Raw genomic sequence first — 15844 nt, 5'->3', positions numbered from 1 at the left:
TGGTGGGAATGACCCCCATCACCTCAGCTGTTACGCAACTGCCCACTTGTAGCCTCAAGCACCTCCTGTCCCTCGATAGTCTTAAACAGCCCCTTCAGAACTGGGGTGGGAGCAAGCCCACCCCAAGGGATGGTCTAGGAAGAAGAAAGTCTTGTGGAATGAAAAGTAAGTTTATAATTATCATGCAGCATGATAATTATAAACTTTGCAACTTGTTTCTCATGTTGTATAATTATCATATAACATGCAGTCTAGGAACATGTTCTACTCCTTTTTACTTTTGGCACTGTATCAATTTTGCAAAATATTTTCTGAAACTTTACCAGTATCCATTAAAAATTAACTTTATTTACTTCATAAAATCAAACAGACAAATACTAAAGAAATGGCAAGGTTTCCTGCCTGATGTGCCACAAGGCACAGAAAGTAACAACAACATTTTGTGAAGTCCAGTATGATCTCCAGGATTTGACATTTGGAATGTCATATGGAAGTGAGGTAGAAAAGATCTAAGGAGTCTCTGATGATGTGTTCAATTGTTAGTACAACAAAGACTTGCTTTGACTTTCCACAGTAAAAAATACATTCACATCCTTGTTTTCTTCATAATCAGTTCAGCTCTATCCATACGTCACCTGGAAGCTCAAGTCCAGGTAGATGTCCTTTTCTCATTAGTTAATTACATGAGTTGTTCCCAGACTGACACTAGGAATCTGGGAAACTGCCTCATACAGAGTCCCTTTAAATAATTTATTTTACTAGATATCTTTTAGGTAGCACATTTTCACTGTGCTTCTTCCCCTCAGGCTCTCAAGCTATGTTCATACTGACACCTCCCCATTAAATTTGCCAACCTGATCTAATACTAATCCTACACTGCACTCAGTCATCCTTTCCTCTCTTATTACCAATGGCTTCCCTGCCTATTGACCACTAATTGACTATGGATTCCACCCCTCCAATAATATTGATAACTAATCTCATCTCTTGACAACAACCCCCTGAAGTCAATATCCATGACTACGGTCTCCTGCTGAAGATGAACCCAAACTCCAAAACCACCTCCCAATATGACCCTGCCTGTAACAACCAATCACATCCCAGATTACCATGGACTCAGAGTTGTAGAGAGACACAGCACAGAAACAAGCCCTTTGGCCCAGAGTCTATGCTAACCATTAATCACCCATTTACACTAATTTGTTCTCCCTACTTTTTCATCACATCCCACCAGATTCTACCACTCACCTACACTAGCAGCAATTTATGAAGTCTTGGAAACATACAGCACAGAAAAGGGGCTCGCAGTCCATCACATTGATGTGAACAATTAGGCACCTCACTTCATCAAATTCCATCTTCCCTCAATGCCCAGGCAATTCAAGTGTTTGTCCATACATGTTTAAATACCTTAAATGTTGTTGGAAATCCATTTCCATCACTGATCCTTTTATATCAATGTACTTGAGGTGCTCATCATTCTCTGGGTGATAAAGATTCCTCTTAGCTATTTTCCTAAATCTATATCCTCTAGTTTTATAGTGTCAAATTAACTTACCTCCCTTCTTGTCTTTGGGGTGTATGAGGAAACCAGAGCACCCAGAAGAAACCCATGTGTTAACTGCATACAGATGGAACCAGAAGTCAGAACTGAATCTAAATTTTTGCAGCTTTGAGGCAATATCTCTATCAGCTGTGCCATCAATCGCAGCCCAATCACATCTAAAATGCTAACCTCTGCACTGATTACTGACTAATTGATTCTCCACTTACCAGCCCTGGTCCTGATCACTGATATCTGAATCCCAAACCTTCAGTCCACTCACTATACCTCGGCTTTCTAACAATCTCTCTCTTGAATTTACTCAATGACTGAGTCTTAATGCTCTCCTTTGGAAGAGACCCCCAAAGAATAACTGAACTCTTGGTGAAGATGTTTTTCTTCTTATCTCTGTGCTGAATAGCTGTTGTCTTATTTTGAAGCTGTGAGTCCTGCTTGCAGACACCACAGCCCGGGAAACATAAATTCTGCAAACTTCTTGAGCTTTTATTCTGTTTCATTGAGATCCTTTCTCATCACTCTAAACTCTAGAGAGTGCAGGCCTGACCTGTGTAATATAAAACAGCTGAAGTTACAAACACGGTTAAGAGTTAAAGAAATGTGGGATTGTTTAAAGGCCATATTAGTGCATTGTCTTTCACAGTACTTTATATCATATACTTCTTGGACTCAATTACATTATTTTGTTAATTGTGGAGCTGCTGATTGTGACCAATTATGATGTTTATCAAGGTTTAATAACATTCTGAAGAAGGGTGGGGACACAAGAGCCTACAGATACTGAAAGCTGGAGCAACAAGCAAATGCTGGAGGGACTCATGGGTCAGGCAGCATCTGTGGAGGGAAATGGACAACCAATATTTTGTGTCCCCACAGCACTGGATCCTTTTAAAGAAGAATACTGGATTGTGTTGCTCTGTGAGTGTTGCCCAGATCTTATCCTAACAGATGAATTCAGGGTAAACTTAGGAAAATCTGTAAAAAGCAACAAGACACACAGCTAATTTCTGAGCACATTTTTTAAAGAAGCTAGCACATATTATAATACAATTTACCAGATGTATCGGCCAATGAAGAGGCTGGTTAACGTGTTCTGCACTACTTCTGCTCATCCCATTCATTCACATACAAAACAATGTCCCTTATATAGAACAGCACAGTCTAGGCCCTTCAGCCCATGATGTTGTGCTTGCCTTTTAACCTACTCAAAGAGCATCTCAACCCTTCCCTCCCACAGAGCCCCCCATTTTTTGATTATCCATGCGCATACCTAAGATGTTCTAATTTATCACTAATCCATCTGCTTCTATCACCACCCCTAGCAACACATTCCATGCACCCACTGTTCTATGTGTTGAAAAACTTAACTCTGCCATCCTCCCTATACTTTCCTCCAGTCACCTTAAAATTATGCCCCCTTGTTTTAGCCATTACCACCCTGGGGAAAAAGTCTCTGGTTGTCTACTCTATCTATGCCTCTTATCATCTTGTAGACCTCTGCCAAGTCACATCTCATCCTCCTTCACTCCAAAGTGAAAAGCCCTAGCTTGCTCAATCTATACTCTTAAAACATGCTCTGTAATCTAGGCAGCATCCTCGTAAATCTCCTCTGCACCCTCCCTAAATTTTCACACCCTTCCTATAATGAGGCAATTAGAATGGAGCACAATATTTGAAGTATGGTCTAAATGCACAGAGATTCTTCAACTTATAGCTTATTCAAGCTGTGCTTGGTGTTTAAGAGCTCTCTTCATATGCAGATATTTCAAGGCGTTCGCACATCGAGCACCACAAATGAAATATGAATGACTACTCCTATCCAAGAAGGACATAAGTTGGAGATATAAAGTGTCTCTGTGCTAATAGTGACATTGAAAAGTTAATTCATACTAGTCATGGGGATAGGGAAAAGAGTTTTCGACAAGCTCGGGATACAAGTCAGTCACCTGTTGGCTAGATGCAGGAGCAACCCACTAACTGAAGGGTCAATAACCCAGCTGAGCTGAAGGCAGTGATACCTTGCCGAACACACACTGCATCTTGATTGCTGATGCCTTTGTTACAAATGGCAAAGCTCTATTCTAGTCTCCCTGCTAGTCTGTCATATTGTTCATTAGCAGACGGCTGTGCTGTTGACAGATGTATACAGCTCGCTGTCTGCAGATTTTCCTGCCACAGAAGTCTCTCAAACTTGAAACAATTTAATTCAAACACATTACGCTCAAATGCACTTTGAATGATGAAAGATATAGCCATAGAAAAAGGTCTCCAAAATTCCACCAAATATTTCAGAAATATGGAATAAAATATATAAAACAAAATATCACTGAAACTGGTATTGTGCACAAGAGTTAAAAGATACAATCTTGAAGTAACTTGAAAGCTCTTTTCTTAATGGAGCTTGTCTGGGCATGTGGAAATCGAGGAATAAATCTGGAATAAAAGAATACTTGAAATGGCAGCTAAACAAATTTGCTTGCAAAATGGCTAAAGAACAAATTAGCAAGAAGACAATGAAGGAGCCAAGCTCCGATATCTGTGATTCTTTATCTCACTTCCCCACTAAGCCCTACTGCCTTAGAGCACTGCAGAAATTGGCCTTAGCTTCCTGATTCTCCACTAAATAGACTGAATAATTACACTATCCCTCTGCATGCTCCATGTATCATTATATGTACTATGAAAGGCTGATTCACATACAAATAACAATGTGATATTTGCTTTGTAATTACCTTATTTCTTTACACAAAAAGCATATTAATAAAAAGATTGTCATACATTTTACTGAAAAATCTTGTGCAAATTACAAAGTAGCCAGACTTGAATGATTTTAAAGCTCACCAACTTGAACAATATTTTTATGATCCAGTTAATAAGCTCACTTTTCATTATTTTTCACTTTTACTCCAAGGCGATATAACTGGACATTCCCATTTCACAGTGAAGTTTTTTTTTTGTTTTGTTCTTCATGTAAAATGATTGCTAGTTAATGCTGATTTTTAATTTATCTCCAATTTTGGCTGATATAACATTTTCATATAAAAAATAATTATCTTAAGACTCTCTGAGGTTTAAATTCATAGCACTGATGATGCTTTTGAATTTGATCAATTTCTCAATCTTTCTTCCATCGATATTTCTGGGTATCAGTTGGTGTTCTTTCTGCATTGTCCTATTTAATTTTCCTTAATCTTGTGAGCTTTATGGTAAAGCTAACTGTGAAACTGCAAGATTTGACTCACTAATGTCTGTTTTCTGGCCTGACTATCTTCTCAGCTAGTCCCTTCTGATTGAAGATGGCTTGCTCTGCTTCAGTTTTCTAGATACGAGGTAGATGATGAAGCCAGAGTGAGGCTCACAGATTACACAATCGGTGGGGCAGCAAGAGCTTGATGGGAAGGTATAATGGGAGAAAGTGTGCTTCGTTTTCCTTGACTGTTTACCCATTCTGGATGAGATTCAGCTTTCTTCTCAGTGTCTTCCTGGAGGCACCTGCATTTTGAGTGGAAAGCAGCTGGGGATTCTCATTCATGAGTGAGGATGCTCAATTTTTTTAAAGAGGATGTTGAGAAAGTTCTATCCCAAAGATAATCCCTTGTCATGGTGGAGCTTGAAATAGTGTGCCCATTCCAGAAGTCTGGTGTGGGATATGTGAGCAACGTGACTTGCCCATTGAGCTGACTGAGTGTGATCAGGACCTCTATGTTGGAGATATTTTCATGGGAAAGGATGCTGAAATTGTTTTCTTTGACTTGTCAATGGGATTTTGAAGTCAGCATTGAGGAAACTCTCTAGTGCAATGAACTGGCTGTTATGGACAATACATGACCTGAAGCATATGGGAGGAGAGGGATCCGTACTACTAAGCAGACCACAAGCTCTTTTGCTAGGTCTGATGATCTGATTAATAACACCCTTTCCCTCTGTGCTGGCACATTTGAAGTGCTGGTGAATTTCATTATTGTTGCTCCCCTTTCCTGAGGTGACTTCTAAGAAATGGAAAGTGATTTATGTCTTATCATGGACCTTTATTGCCACATACAGCATTATGTGTCAGAGATAGTTTAATAGAGGACCTTTGTTTCATGGTTGCTCAGTGTAAAACACATACTTCCAGTCAATGAGTTGGCAATGGTTTGGAACTCAGCCTCTAAATGCAGATGAGTGCCAATGCCATCAGTATGCCATCAAAGTGGGATGCGAAATAGATATGATATAGATTGAACAAATTCCCAACTCATTCTCTTGATCAGCACCCCTGCAGCAGGAACATTGTTGGAGGTGAGAAATGTGGTGAGAAAGAGTGAGAAAAGTGAATGAAGGATCACACAGCTTTGCCTGTTTTCTGCTTTGACGTCGGGTCAGTGGTAGACCTATTGGTTAGAAACAGCTTGCATGTGATTCTGTGGAATGGAGATGAAGGTCTCAGGGAAGATCAATTTGAGAAAGATTCTTCACAGTCTTTCTCTATAGAATTAAAGGTTTTCAAACTGACAGTGTAATGATCGGATCTACTCGCTGCATCTTTCCGGCAGTTGTCACAATGATTTTCCCTGTGTCCAGATGGCAGGGGAGGCCTCTGCAGTTACCGCAGATGAATTTGTCTTTGTTAAGTTGGTCATGACTATAATACCTGTGAAGTCCTCTGGAGAGATAAGGTTGTGAACAAGTGTTTTAAGTTTCCTTGCATGAAGTTTTAGACCTTCAGCAGGGATACAGCCTGCTCTAGAGATCTTGCTATTTTTCAATTGAAGCTGTCATTTACATGTGACTGCAGACACTCCAGCACTGTTGATTCCTCACTGACCCAGCTCAGGAGGCAGACAGACACAGAAATAAATGCCACCCAGGTCAATGACAGCCACATAGCATTTGCCGATAAGTAAAAATCTTCGATCACTGTGTTGTTTGAGGATTGTGAAGGACATCATATTCAGTTCTGACCTTTCACCCTTGTCTTTCTGAGGATCTTGTGTACTGCAGTCATTCTGATCTATGCCCCCCATCATTTCTCGTTTCTCAGTCCCTTTTCTTTCAGTTTTCCAGAAGCCCAGATTTTAAAGTCTTCATTTGTTTATTTAAACTTGTTATTGCCAGTGCTTATGCCATTATGGGAAGGTGCAGAAACAGCATGGTTGCCACAGTGGGGGACTTCAAATTTGTCAGGATTGATCGGATCTTCCTTAATAAAAAAGGTTTAGATGGGTGGGATTCCATCGGTGAATCCAAGAGGGATTCTTGAAACAGTACATGCCGAGTCCATCGAGAGGAGAAGACATACCAATCTTGCGTTTGCGAAATGAGCCAGGCCAAGTGACAGACTTGATAGTGGGTGAACATTTTGGAAATAGTGGCCACAAATGATTGTGGTTTAAAATAGTTAAGAGTAAGGATAAAATCACATCTTGTGGAAAGGCACTAGATTGGGAGAGGGCGAATTATCACAATGTCTTACAAATGTATTTAATTTTTTTGAAGAGGTGACAAAGGAGCTGGATGGAGGTAAGATAGAGGGTGTTATCTACATGCACCTCAGTAAGGTATTTGATAAGGTCTCTCATTGTAGTTGATTCAGAAGTTAAATTTGTGTGAAATCCCTGGTGAATTGCAAGTTTGGATTCAGAACTGGCTTGCCCATTGAAGGTTGGAAGGCTGTTATTCTGATTGGAGGGCTGTGACCATGGGGTGTTCTGCAAGGATTGATGCCAGGGACTTCTTGTTGTTTGTGATAAATATCAAAGATTTGGATGAAGATGTAAATGGGTGGAATAGCAAGTTTGTGGATGACAGCAAGGCAAAGATACAATTGAGAGAACAAGGTCTGGATGGCAACAGTCAATTGACCATGCTGCTGATGTAGGAAGACCAGAAAATCTGCGAAATCCAAGGGAACACACAAGAATTCTACTGATTTCCTCCAGCATTTTCTGTTTCGTGTTTCTGATGCAGTAGTCTTTTATGAGCATCTTAAATTTGCCAAAGGTCAAAAGATAATTGAGAAAAAATGTTTCAATCTGCAAAGGAATGATAAGACCGGTTAAATAATAAAAAATGATACTTGAAATTCTGAGATGAATAGATGCAGGATGACTGGAAGTGAATGAAAGTGAGACACAGTGTTAGATACGAGGGAGAGAGAGAAAAAGAAAAAAAAAACAGGCTGTATGACATTGTCAGATCAGTGGTGCCCTCCAACACTGAGATCAGCTTGTTTAGTGGATGACAAGTATTATTTTGATTTCTGTACCGGGTTGTGTACGGTATAAATTATTATTAATCAATACAGTGGGATTTAGATCATTTACAGATGTGGCAGCAATGTGGCAGATGGGAGGTGTTGCATTTTGAGTGGTCAAATGACAGGAGAAAGTATACATTTAATGATAGTAGCTTTTGAAGCTTGGAGGGGTCTTGGGATCTAGGTTGATAGTTCACTGAGAGTGACTACACTATAGATAAAGGTGGTAAAGGAAGTGCATGGCACTCTTAACTTTGTAGGTGGAAGTGTGAAGCATAAGAGTGAGGAAGTCATGCTGCAGCTATGTAAAACTGTTAATGAGACCACACTTGGAGTACTGTATGCAATTATAGTCAGCCCATTATAAAGGAGGATGTGGACACTCTGTAGATGTGGTTTACCAGCATGATGCCTGGATTAGAGGATATGAGATTGTTTATGATAAACTCTCAGTGGACCTCTGATGTGGAGGTTTTGTTGAACTTGTATTCCTCCAACCTTGAACACTGAATGATCAAATGTCATCCATTAAATTTGCCTAAGGTGTTCTCCGCCATAATCCTGACCACAATTTGTCAACTATAATCATGTGCTTGATGTACTACATGATGATGTCTCCAAACAAGAAACAGTCCAACCTGACGCATTTCAAATTATAGTTAGAGACTTCAACTAGGCTTGTTTGAAGAAAACTCTGCCCAATTACCATAATGTTGGCCTTTATTGCTAGAGGGATTGGTGCCCAATTACCATAACTCTGCCCCATGTTGGCCTTTATTGTTAGAGGGATTGAATTCAAGAGCAGGGAGGTCATGCTGCAACTATACAGGGTACTGGTGAGGTCGCACCTGGAGGACTGTGTGCAGTTCTGGTCTCCATACTTGAGGAAGGGTATACTTGCTTCGGAGGCAGTGCACAGGAGGTTCACCAGGTTGATTCCAGAGATGAAGGGGTTAACCTATGAGGAGAAATTGAGTTGCCTGGGACTATACTCTCTGGAATTCAGAAGGATAAGAAGGGATCCTATAGAAACATATAAAATTTTGAAAGGGATAGATAAGATAGAAGTAGAAAAGTTGTTTCCATTGATAGATGAGACTAGAACTAGGGGACATTGCCTCAAGATTCAGGGTAGAAGATTTAGGATGGAGTTGAGGACAAACAGATCTAACATACAGAGAGGCTTTGAGGAAAGAGAAGCAGAATAAACAGTGTAAAGACAGTAAGGTAGAAGGGCGGAAATGTGTGTACCTCAATGCAAGAAGCATCAGGAACAAAGGTGATGAACTGAGAGCTTGGATACATACATGGAATTATGATGTAGTGGCCATTACAGAGACTTGGCTGGCACCAGGGCAGGAATAGGTTCTCAATATTCCTGGATTTCAGTGCTTTAAAAGGGATAGAGAGGGCAGAAAAAGGGGAGGAGGGGTGGCATTATTGGTCAGGGATACTATTACAGCTACAGAAAGGGTGGGTAATGTAGCAGGATCTTCTTTTGAGTCAATATGGGTGGAAGTCAGGAACAAGAAGGGAGCAGTTACTCTATTGGGGATATTCTATAGGCCCCCTGGTAGCAGCAGAGATACAGAGGAGAAGATTGGGAGGCAGATTTTGGAAAGGTGCAAAAATAACAGGGTTGTTATCATGGGTGACTTTAACTTCTCTAATATTGATTGGCACCTGATTAGTTCCAAGGGTTTAGGTGGGGCAGAGTTTGTTAAGTGTGTCCAGGACGGTTTCCTGTCACAGTATGTGGACAAGCCGACCAGGGGGAATGCCATACTAGATCTAGTACTAGGTAATGAACCGGGTCAGGTCACAGATCTCTCAGTGGGTGAGCATCTAGGGAACAGTGACTACCGCTCCCTGGCCTTTAGCATTATCATGGAAAAAGATAGAATCAGAGAGGACAGGAAAATTCTTAATTGGGGAAAGGCAAATTATGAGGCGAAAGGCTAGAACTTGCGGGTGTGAATTGGGATGATGTTTTTGCAGGGAAATGTACTATGGACATGTGGTTGATGTTTAGAGATCTCTTGCGGGATGTTAGGGATAAATTTGTCCTGGTGAGGAAGATAAAGAATGGTAGGGTGAAGGAACCATGGGTGACAAGTGAGGTGGAAAATCTAGTCAGGTGGAAGAAGGCAGCATACATGAGGTTTAGGAAGCAAGGATCAGATGGGTCTATTGAGGAACATAGGGAAGCAAGAAATGACCTTAAGAAGAGGCTGAGGAGACCAAGAAGAGGGCATGAGAAGGCCTTGGTAAGTAGGGTAAAGGAAAACCACAAGGCATTCTTCAATTATGTGAAGAACAAAAGAATGACAGGAGTGAAGGTAGGACTGATTAGAGATAAAGGTGGGAAGATGTGCCTGGAGGCTGTGGAAGTGAGCGAGGTCCTCAATGAATACTTCTCTTCGGTATTCACCAATGAGAGGGAATTTGATGATGGTGAGGACAATTTGAGTGAGGTTGATGTTCTGGAGCATGTTGATATTAAGGGAGAGGAGGTGTTGGAGTTGTTAAAATACATTAGGACAGATAAGTCCCCGGGGCCTGACAGAATATTCCCCAGGCTGCTCCACGAGGCGAGAGAAGAGATTGCTGAGCCTCTGGCTAGGATCTTTATGTCCTCGTTGTCCACGGGAATGGTACAGGAGGATTGGAGGGAGGCGAATGTTGTCCCCTTGTTCAAAAAAGGTAGTAGGGATAGTCCGGGTAATTATAGACCAGTGAGCCTTACGTCTGTGGTGGGAAAGCTGTTGGAAACGATTCTTAGAGATAGGATCTATAGGCATTTAGAGAATCATGGTCTGATCAGGGACAGTCAGCATGGCTTTGTGAAGGGCAGATCGTGTCTAACAAGTCTGATAGAGTTCTTTGAGGAGGTGACCAGGCATATAGATGAGGGTAGTGCAGTGGATGTGATCTATATGGATTTTAGTAAGGCATTTGACAAGGTTCCACACGGTAGGCTTATTCAGAAAGTTAGAAGGCATGGGATCCAGGGAAGTTTGGCCAGGTGGATTCAGAATTGGCTTGCCTGCAGAAAGCAGTGGGTGGTGGTGGAGGGAGTACATTCAGATTGGAGGATTGTGACTAGTGGTGTCCCACAAGGATCTGTTCTGGGACCTCTACTTTTCGTGATTTTTATTAACGACCTGGATGTGGGGGTAGAAGGGTGGGTTGGCAAGTTTGCAGATGACACAAAGGTTGGTGGTGTTGTAGATAGTGTAGAGGATTGTCAAAGATTGCAGAGAGACATTGATAGGATGCAGAAGTGGGCTGAGAAGTGGCAGATGGAGTTCAACCCGGAGAAGTGTGAGGTGGTACACTTTGGAAGGACAAACTCCAAGGTAGAGTACAAAGTAAATGGCAGGATACTTGGTAGTGTGGAGGAGCAAAGCGATCTCGGGGTACATGTCCACAGAGCCCTGAAAGTTGCCTCACAGGTGGATAGGGTAGTTAAGAAAGCTTATGGGGTGTTAGCTTTCATAAGTCAAGGGATAGAGTTTAAGAGTCGCGATGTAATGATGCAGCTCTATAAAACTCTGGTTAGGCCACACTTGGAGTACTGTGTCCAGTTCTGGTCACCTCACTATAGGAAGGATGTGGAAGCATTGGAAAGGGTACAGAGGAGATTTACCAGGATGCTTCCTGGTTTAGAAAGTATGCATTATGATCAGAGATTAAGGGAGCTAGGGCTTTACTCTCTGGAGAGAAGGAGGATGAGAGGAGACATGATAGAGGTGTACAAGATATTAAGAGGAATAGATAGAGTGGATAGCCAGCGCCTCTTCCCCAGGGCACCACTGCTCAATACAAGAGGACATGGCTTTAAGGTAAGGGGTGGGAGGTTCAAGGGGGATACTAGAGGAAGGTTTTTTACTCAGAGAGTGGTTGGTGCGCGGAATGCACTGCCTGAGTCAGTGGTGGAGGCAGGTACACTAGTGAAGTTTAAGAGACTACTAGACAGGTATATGGAGGAATTTAAGGTGGGGGCTTATATGGGAGGCAGGGTTTGAGGGTCGGCACAACATTGTGGGCCGAAGGGCCTGTACTGTGCTGTACTATTCTATGTTCTATGTTCTATGTTCTAAACTGTTTTTCCCAGAGAGCGGCGAATCTGTGGAATTCTTTGCCCAGGGAAGCAGTTGAGGCTTCTTCACTAAATATATTTAAGGTACTGTTAGATAGATTTTTACATAGTAGGGGAATTGAGGATTATGGGGAAAAGGCAGGTAGATGGAACTGAGTTTACGGATAGATCAGACATGATCTTATTGAATAGCGGGGCAGACTCGTTGGGCTGGATGGCCTACTCCTGCTCCTATTTCTTATGTTCTTATGTTCTTATAACCTGTAGCAACAGAGGTACCAACTCAATAGATCATTGTTCTACTGAGATAAGAATACTAACCTTTCCATACCCTGGCTGCATTGAATTGATTGAACTGACTTTATCTTTCACATACATGAGGAGTAAAAATCTTTACATTACATCTCCATCTAAATGTGCAATGTGCAATTCATAGTAATTTGTAATAAATGGTATGTACAACAAGACAGTCGATATAGCATTTTGGGATATCTGATTACTTGACTGTCCTCCTCCTACCTGTATATAGGCAGGGGCTAAAGAACAAAGTTCCAGAGATCAGGACAACAAAGAGAATATCACAGGAGGCAAAGTAGCGGCTACAGAGTTGCTTCAAGTCAGTGGACTGGGCTGTGTTCAAATACACATCTGTGGATCTGGATGAAAGCACCATGGTTGTCACGGACTTTATTAAAGCAGTGGTAGATGAGTATGTCCGCACAAAATCATTCAGAGTCTTCCCAAGCCAGAAACTCTGGATGAACCATGAGATTCACAATCCACTAAGGGCCAGATCAGAGGCATTCAAGTTTGGTGACCAAGAAAGTTACAAGAGGTCCAGATATGATCTCATGGGCCAAGTAGCAATGCGGGACTAAACTCAAATCAACAAAGGATACTTGTCAGTTGTGGCAAGGCTGAATACTATCACGTCTTAGAAAGTTAAATCAAGTGACATGGGCAACAACAGGGCTTCACTTCCAGTTGAAATCAATGCCTCCTATGCTCGCTTTGACCATCAAAACATGGAGGAACCACCACAAGCTCCACCAGCCTCTGATGATCGTGAAATTTTAGTCTCTGAGGCTGACATGTGAGCTGCCTTTAGGAAGGTGAACCTGTGAAAAGCATCTGGCCCAGATGGGGTACCTGGCCAGGTACTAAAGACCTGTGCTGATCAGCCGACTGGAGTGTTCACTGAGATCTTTAACTTGTCACTTCGGCAGTCCGAGGCACCCATCTGCTTCAAGAAGGCTTCAAATATACCAGTGCCTCAGAAGAACATGGTAATCTGCCCCAATGACTACCATTCAGTAGCACTTACATCCACAGTGCTGAAGTGTTTTGAGAGGTAGGTGATGAAACATATCAACTACTGCCGAGAAGTGACTTAGATCTGCTCCAGTTTGCCTTCTGGAGCAACAGGTCACCAGCAGATGCCATCTCATTTGGTCTTCACTCAATCCTGGAACACCTGGACAACAAAGATGCATACAACACGATGTTCTTTATTGACTACAACTTGGCATTCAATACCATCATCCCCTTAAAACAAATCGATTAGCTTTAAGACCTTGGCTTCAATATCTCCTGTGCAATTGGATCTGCGAGTCCCCAGTTTGGATTGGCAACTACTTCTCCTCCATGATCTCCAACTGCACAGGTGCACCACAAGGCTGTGTGCTTAGCCCTCTGCTCTACTCGCTCTACACTAAGGCTTCCCAACCTATAGTCCATGGACCCCTCAATTAATGGTAGGTATCATGGCATAGGAAAGATTGGAAACCCCTGCTTTATACTTCTGACTGTGTGGTTAAACACAGCTCCAATACTAGATATAAGTTTGCTGATGAGACCTCTGTCATAGACTAAATCAAAGGAGGTGATGAATCAGCATATAGGACGGAGATTGAAAAACTGGCTGAGTGGTGCCATAACGACAACCTCTTACTCAATGTCAGCAAGACCAAGGAGATGATGGAGGAGGAGAAGACCAGAGGTCACTGAGCATGTCCTCATTGGAGGACCAGAGATGGAGAGGGTCATAATCTTTAAATTCCTGGGTGTAATTATTTCAGAGGACCCGTCCTGGGCCCAGCACTTAAGTGAAATTGCAAAGAAAGCATGGCAGTCCCTCTACTTCCTTAGGAGTTTGTGAAGATTTGGCATGACATCTAAATCTTTGACAACCTTCCATAGATGTATAGTGTTGTGTGTATTGGCTAGTTGCAACACAGCCTGATATGCACCAATGCCCTCGAATGACAAAAACCTATGGAGTGAAATGGACAGTCAGTTTTTTGGGCTGAAATAATCAGGATTGGTAAAAAAGAGCCGATATAAAAAGGTGGAGGGAAGGGGTGCAGCAAGAGTTGGCAAGTAATGGGTGGATCCAAGTGAGCAGATGAAATGCGGATGAGGGCAGAAAGGATGTCTGAATCTAGGAGACGATAGGTGGAAATGATGAGGAGCTGATGGTGATGGAATCTGAAAGTGAGGGATTTGGGGGGAGAGGAAATAGTGGGAAGTGTGTGAGGCTGATAAGGGAATGGAAAGGGGAAAGACATAGGCAAATAGAGGCCAGTTAAATCAGCAGAAGGAGAGAAAAAAGAATAAAAATAAATCATGGAAAGTGGACAGAGGGGGAGAGGTTACTGGATATTTGAGAATTTGATCTTTATCCTCCAGGTTGCAGACCCCTTGCGAAATAGCTTGGGTGATTCTTGTTTTGTGAAAGGCACCAGATAAATGTGACTTTAGGATCCTAAGCTAATATTAACACAAGAACCCCTTTGATGCAGTGATCACTGGATAACTGGAGCAGAAATCATAGCTGGCATTTCTCCCCTCCTGTTCGTGACTGTTGAGATTAATTATCCGGCTCCTCTCTACCCAATCCCGGCTGGGATCTGTCACTGACGGAATATTAACATAGCTCATTGCATTATCAGCCTATAGTCTCATCAGCACCAACTGAGCAGTGTATGCTTCAGAAGAACAAAAATCCCCAGTATGGGATTTTGCTTCATGTTCTGAAACAATTTATCAGATCTCACTGAAAGCCTGTGTAACCACATCAAAGGTGATGATATAGTGGATCAAGTGGTGAAACACTGATGCAGGCCAACTTGCTGAGTAGCTCTCTTGATTGTTCTGGCAATGACCAGGTAAAAGGCATTAGCAGATTATTCCTGATTGCCTGTGGCATCCTCTGGATAATTCCTTTGAATGTAGCTTTTTCACTTCCCAGACAGTTTTCATTTCTGTTAATGCCCTAACAGCTACTGTGGAACGATAGGAAATTATCTGTATGACAGAATAATCTTTGCATGTCTCACAGTTCGTATATCAAAATTTGGCTGGGAACCAGTTCAATGGGAACTCAGCCCATGTGGAAACAAGTAACTCATACACTCCTTGAAGCTCCTCATTGATTTCAGAACCTCATCTGTTTTGTTTACAGATCAAAGAGTTCTTGACATTGAATGAACATGTCAAAAACATATTAAATCCAACATAGACCCTCAGGAAAAGTGAAAAATGGTGAAGAAAGGGAAAAGGATGGATAAAACTTTACGCATTTATATGACGACAGTACTGTGGTAGACCTATAAATTGTTAAAGATAATCACAATTATTCGAGTTAATAATGGTATGTATTAAAGTTTCCCAGATATATCCACAGAAAAAAAAACATTGTCCATTACCAGATCATTTAAACCACTTTTTATTTCTGGGCTGCAAGGGCAGCATGAAGGGATTGGCTAGCAAATCAGCCTCTTGCATATTTTTAGCAGATTTTATTTTTATCTAAGATTTCCAGCATATGCTGATTTTTGCTTTTGTTGTTATATTTCTGGCTGTGTTGAGATAGTTGGCAGTATTGATCAAGGAACATAATATTGAAGTAGTTTCAGTGAGCTGGGTTTTAGCCATGTGCAGC

Source organism: Mobula birostris, chromosome 2 (genome assembly GCF_030028105.1).
Source record: "Mobula birostris isolate sMobBir1 chromosome 2, sMobBir1.hap1, whole genome shotgun sequence".
NCBI classification, from domain to species: domain Eukaryota; kingdom Metazoa; phylum Chordata; class Chondrichthyes; order Myliobatiformes; family Myliobatidae; genus Mobula; species Mobula birostris.
Note: the sequence above shows the minus strand (reverse complement) of the source record.